Source organism: Dasypus novemcinctus, chromosome 10 (assembly GCF_030445035.2).
Source record: "Dasypus novemcinctus isolate mDasNov1 chromosome 10, mDasNov1.1.hap2, whole genome shotgun sequence".
Lineage (NCBI taxonomy): Eukaryota > Metazoa > Chordata > Mammalia > Cingulata > Dasypodidae > Dasypus > Dasypus novemcinctus.
In genome coordinates this window covers 34,668,527-34,675,625 of record NC_080682.1, presented here as the reverse complement: position 1 = coordinate 34,675,625, position 7,099 = coordinate 34,668,527, and positions in this window count along the sequence as shown.

Here is a 7,099-nt window from a genome sequence, read left to right as displayed (position 1 = left end):
CAATTTAATATAATAAAAATATTATATGTTTAGCTTGGAAACAGTTCATTTCTGATGTATTCTTTGTCAAAACAACCAGAAGTGAGTATGGTTTGGGGGAACATAATCGAATTGGGAGTTAGGAGACAATTTTGCTGCCATTTACTAAATGAGGACACTAACATTCTGTCAGACTTTATTCATTCGTGCAAGGGGTTAGAGAGTAAACCTATAAAATCTTTCAAAATATGATTAAAATGCCTATAATTAATCAGGAATTGACAAGGTAGCTAAATCTAAGATATATATATATAAAATAGATTGTCCTGTATGTACAGTGGCAAGTCAATCTTTTCCATTTTTTCATCAGTGTCTATACCTTTTAAAAAAATTATTATGTCTTCCAAAAAGCTTTAGGTCACAGTAAAGTCACATATAGAATACAGGGGGCTCCCATATACCCAACATCAAAACATTTTCCCCTTCCCCAGGACTGATTTTTGTACATGTGGATGTTACATTTGCTGCAGCTGATATACAGATATTGAAACAAAGCTACTAATCATGGTTCAATTATTGTTTACATTCTTGTTTACATTTTAGACCGTATACTTTTATAAATTTTTGGTTGCATTATGGTTTACTTTGTGGTTTATATTTTAGACTATACACGTCTATAAACTTTTGGTGAAATTTAGCATGGCCTGTATCCATCATTGCAAGATCATAGAGAACACTTTCATTACCCACCAGTTACCCCTTCTTCCATCTATTTTATTCCCCCTACCCCTCCTCTCAGGGCCCACAGTGACAACCAAGCTTCACTGCTTGAAGGACAAAATTCAATGGGGGTCACCCATGCTCTCGAAAGACACCCTCCCCTCTGTTTGAGAACATCAGGCCTCCCCAGGATAGGGATATAACACTTTCTCGCTCTTTGTATGGGTCTCCACCCACTGATATAACACAATATGACAAGAAGCACTCCCTAGAAGTGTGCCCAGGGTATACTCTGTGCCAGATGCAACCCATCGAATACCTTAAACTGGTAACCCTTCCTTATTATATTTTCTAAAGGGTTTTCTCAACATTTTAGTTTCAACTACATACTCAACAATTTCCCATTTTTATTTGCTCCCTCCCAACCCTCCCCCTAATTCCTTGGATCTTCTGACCCATCCTCCCAACCCTAGCCCCCCTCAAGCCTGCAAAGCCCATCCCAATAGTATCCCTAACCCCCATCTTATCCCTTCACTGCACAACTACTTGCCTCCAATTTACCATAGATTTCACCCGTGTGAGCATTGACTCACAACCTTCCTCTCCACCCATATTACCTGTAAGCCTGTCTTGCAGTTTCTAGCTCTCTGAGGCAGTTTGATTTGGTTAATTCATATCAGAAAGGTCAAGTAGTATTTGTCCTTCAGTGCCTGGCTTGCTTCACTTAACATAAAGTTCTCAAGATTCATCTGTGTTATCCTCTGTGTTAGTACTCTATTCCTTCTGACAGCTGAGTAGTATTCCATTGTATATATATATACCACATTTTATTTATCCATTCATATGTTGATGGGCATTTAGGTTGATTCCAACTTTTGCCAATAGTGAATAATGCCATTATAAATATTGGGGTGCATATATCTGTTCTTGTCCTTGTTTTCAGTTCTTCTGGGTATATTCCCAGCAGTGAAATTGCTGGATCATATGTTAAATCTATAACTAGTTTGTTTGTTTTTCTGAGGAACCACCAAACTGTCATCAACAATGGCTGGATTGTTCTAGATTCCCACCATCAGTGGATGAGTGTTTCCATTTTCCACATCCTATTACATTGATGAAAGGCAAAATGTCAAAAAAAAATTTTATGATATTTTCTTTAATACCCCAACTTATTTTTTACTTATTTAAAAAAATATTATGTATTCTATTTCTAATCTTTAAACCTATCATTACTATTTCATTTTCCTATTAATTGAATTTGGCAGTAGATTAGACTTATTTTTTAAGAAATTTTGGATCACAGAGGGGTTCAACTACAGCAGGGGAGGAGCACTGATGTGGAGTGTCATTAATGGGGGATGCACAGGTGGCAGGGTGTTCTCCAGGGCATGCATATAAGGTATATATATATATGTGTGTGTGTTCAGATGTTCACTGGGTGTTGACATAGTGGGTAGAGTTTCACCCGACAACTGAGGGAGTGCTGATTTCCCATTCTAGGGAACTATGCCACACTCCCCATTGGAGCAACAATAATCCCCCAAATGCAAGGGCAAAGACCAGTGAAGAAGAATGGCCCAATGATAGGACCTTGATACAGATGACTATGCTTATGAACCTGTGTGCTTGAAATTTCAACTAGGCCTAGAGTTGCAGGGTGCCTAAGAGTTACCTTCTGAGAGCCTCCATGTTGCACAAATGTGGCCACTCTCTAAGCCAAACTGAGCATGTAAATGCATTACCTTCCACCCGACATGGGACATGACTTCCAGGGATGTGCTTCCCTGGTGCCCAGGGATTACTACCAAGCACCAGCTGGTGATGCAACTAGAAAAAGACCTGAATTAATGGAGGAAACAGTAAAATCAAATGAGTTAATATGGCTAAGAGACTTCAAAATGAGATGGAAGGTCATCAGAAGAACTCCACATATGCATGTCTTAGCAGGATCTCAGAGACAGGCAAAATAGATAAAATCTCAGGTAATAGTGCCCCTGAGGGTTATGGAGACACTCAGGCCCTATGGTCATGACAGATCACTCTGGAATTCGGTGCCTTTCCAGTGGGCCCTACTTTGAATTTGTGCTCCTGGGAGTGATGGAGTTGGAGTCAGTTGTGACCTCTTTAAATATGCCTCTTCTGTCACTTTTACTAAACCAGTGGTTGGCACTGGGGGTTGGTGTATGCCCAGAAGACTTGAATTTATGGATCGTCCATGATCCTCCTAGACCCTGAACCTCAGCAGCATTGCAACATCTGCTCTCTAGTTCATTGTGCTTACACAGTTCATCTAACAGGGAAGTGAGGATGGTCAACCAACACACGAGGCAACTGAGAGAGTCTACAACTGCAAGCAGGAGAAATTGATCCAGCAGCCATGTGGGATCTAAGCCCCCTCTTGATTTAGAGGTGGAGTGGACATCACCTTCCAGGGTCCTCAGGATGGAGAAATAAAATATGGATTAGACTGGACTTAATAACATTTGACTATAAAATTATTGGGACTCTAGCCATAGAAGAAACTGTATCATTGATGTAGAGATAGTTGTAATGGGAGTTGCTGAGGGCAGGGAGAAGAAAGAAGAAGTGTGATATGGGGACATTTTGGAGGCTTGGAGTTTTCCTGAATGATATTGCATGGACAGATGTAGGACATTATATATTCTGCCATAACCCACTGAATGGACTTGGATAGAATGTAAACTACAAAGGAAACTATAACTAATGCTGTGTAGTAGTGTTCCAAAATATATTCATCAAACACCTGAGTGTACCACACTGATGAAAGAGATTGTTTATATGGGAGGAATGTGCGGGTGGTGGGGAATGGGAGTGCATGGGAACCTCTTATATTTTTTAATGTAACATTTTGTGTGATCTATGTGTTTTTTTAAAAGATAAAAAATAAAAATTAAAAAATTAAAATAAAATAAAAGTAAACAAACAAATAAATAGATTGTATCTAACCAAGGAAGGTCAAAACTAGAAAAGGAGACAAAGACTTGCATTACAAAACCAAAAGTCATTTACAAATTAATTTTAATAAAAGAAACTTTGTGCCAAAATGAACAAAAGATTATGACCTTGTTTAAAGCTGTAAAATGAGCATGGAGAAAGTAGAATCATATATCAAAGTTTTGAATGAGGAGTTAATATCATAAAAAACACAATTTCATGAATTAATAAATGAATTAAATGCGATACCTATTAAAATGCCAAATTTTCTTTTTGTTTCTAATAAAATAATGGTAAAGTTAATGTGGAAGAAAAAATGCCTAAGAAAAGGCAATGAATGTGTTTTTAATAGCTGGGAGAACCTCTATTTGAAAACAATTTAGGAACTTAGGAAATAAGTGTTGATTTTTTTAATGTAAAAATAAAACCAGAAAAAGTAACAAAATCTAGGTTAATATAGGCAGACAGGCTCCTTCTAGCTCCCTTTTCAACCATGTTTTTCATAAAGTATTTGTCCTTATGGCTGCAAAATGCCAACTTAGGTCTATGTTTCAAAATAGAAGAAAGAAAAAAGATTCTAAAAAGAGCAAAAATAATTATTAGTAAGCAAAACATTCCAGAATTCCCCAAAAGACTCTCATTTTATTTTCCTTGATACAAAAATATTTCATCACTAACCTAGTTACAAAGTAGAATGGGAACTGCCAGCACAAACAATCTGAGGGTTCTGGAGAGTAATAAAAAAGGAGAGATTGGGTAAGCCATTGGAAACATCTGAAATAATATGCAAAATAAACTCTGAAGGAGTATTTGTTTTCTCAGATATCAGGTCAATAAAGCATTTATTTTGCAATGGATAAATAATTTCTCCAAAAAGAATTTAAAATCCAGTAATATTTCTGAATATATAAAAAGTAATACATGGAAATTATACAGTTCCATCAATATGACTCACTTTTTCCTGTATCACTAGGGATTTTTCTCAATATTTTTATTTTAATTTCATTTTTAAATTTTTTAAATTTATTTTTTAAAGACAGTTTAAATAAAATGTTACATAAAAAATATAAGTGATTCCCATATGCCCCATTCCCCTCACCTCCCACTTTTCCCCACAATAACAATTTCTTTCATTATTATGGTACATTCCTTGCAATTGATGAACATTTTGGAGCATTGCCACTAAACATGAATTATAGTTCACATTGTAGTTAACACTCTCTCCTACTCAATTCTGTCAATGTATCTATTATTGCAATGTTGTTTAGGACAATTCCAAATCCCCAAAATGCCCCCATATAATACCTCTTTTTCATTTTCCTTGCCTTCAGCATCTCCAGTGGCCACTATCTCCACATCCAAATAATTTGGCTTTCAGATGGATAATGATTTTCTTTGGTATAGTTTAACACAAATATTACCTGGAATATACTCATATTTTATTTTATTTTCTATTTTATGCATCAATTTTGATTCTGTGTAATCGTTCTTTTTTATTTTTTATTTAGTTTTATTAATTTGTATTTTTTTTAAGACACAAAGACCACCACCAAAAAAAAAAACACAACCACTCCTCCCATATCAACAACCTCTTTCATCATTGTAGGACATTCATTGCATTTGGTGAATACATTTTGTAGCACTGTTGCACTGCACAGATAATAGTTTACATTGTAGTTTACACTCTCCCCCAGTTCATTCAGTGGGTTATGCCAGGATATATAATGCCCAGCATCTGTCCCTGCAATATCACTTAAGACAATTCCAAGTCCTGAAAAAGCCCCCACATCTCATCTCTTCTTTACTCTCCCTGCCCTCAGCAACTACTGTGTCCACTTTCTCCAGATCAATGCTACAGTTTCTTCCATTAATCGTTTTAATAGTTCTATAATAGAATACCAGTAAGTTCACTCTAATCCATATTTTATTGCACCATCCTTTGGACCCTTGGTTGGTGATGTCCACTCCACCTCTGTATCAAGAGGGGTTTAGATCCCACATGGTTGGTGGATGCAATTCTTCCTCTTGCAGTTGTAGGTACTCTTGGTTCCCTGGTGAGATGGGTTGACCATCTTCACGTCCTTGTTAGCTGGCCTATGGAAGTCCAACACACTGGAGAGTAGGAACTGCAACTCTGCTGAGGTTCAGGGCCCAGCTGTCATATAGCCAGTCCAGAGATTGAAGTCTCCTGAGTATACACCAATTCCAATACCAAACACAGGTTCGATAAAAGAGACAGAAGAGACATGTGTAGAAAGTTCACATCTGAGTCCAACTTCATCTCACTCAGTCACACAAATTTCAAAGTAGGGCCCACTAACAAGGCAGTGAAATCAAGAGCCAACAACCATGATCATAGAACCTGTATGTCTCCATAGGTCTCAGGAGAACTAGTACCTGGGGTTTTATCTACTTTGGCTGTCTCTGGGATCCTGCTGCAGTGTGTGAAAGTACAAACCCTCGGATGACCACCTGACTCTTTTTTGAAGACTCTTAGCCATATAAATCCATTTGTCTTTACCATTTCCCCCTTTTATTCAAGGTCTTTTTCTAGTTGCATCACCAGTTAGTGATTGGTAGCAATCCCTTTGTGCTATGGAGGCTTATCCCTGGGAGTCAAGTCCCACACTGGAGGGAAGGTAATGTATTTACATACTGAGTTTGGCTTAAGAGAGTGGCCACATTTATGCAACATGGAGGCTCTCAGGAGGTGCTCTTAGGTGTGCTGCAGCTCTAGGGACCTAGCTGAAATTTCAGGCACACAGGCCCATAAGCATAGTCATCAGTATCAAGTGCTCATCCTTGGAGCGTCCTTCTTCATTGGTCTTTGCCCTTGCACTTAGGGGGTTATTGCTTTTACACTGGGGACTGTGACAGAGCTTCCCTGTCTAGGAATGCAGCAATCATTCGGTTGTTGTTTGTAACTGTACCTACTATGAAAATACCCAAAATATATCTGAACATTTTTGTGTACCCTATATACATGCCCTGGAGAACACCCTCCCAACCACGTGTCCCTCATAAATAACATCCCACACAAGAGTTCCTCCCCTGCCATAATTGAACCTCTCTGTGATCCAAAACTTCTTCAAAACTGAAGCCTAATATATTGCCAAATTCAATTAATAGGAAAATGAAATAGTGATAGATTTAAAGATTATAAATTTAGTACATACTAATATAGAAAAATTAAACTAAAATAAAAATAATTAGGATATTAAAAATGAAAAAATAATTAAACTGTTTTTGGCATATTGCCTTTTATAACTATAATAGGTGTTGCCTTGTATGTACAGTGGCAAGATAATTTCTTTCATTTCTTTCTTAGTGTCTACATTCCTTCTTTTTTATTTTTTTCTAATTTTTAATTTTGTCTTCAAAAAAGTTTTAGGTCACAGTAAAGTCACATATACAATATAGGATTTCCATATATCCAACATCAAAC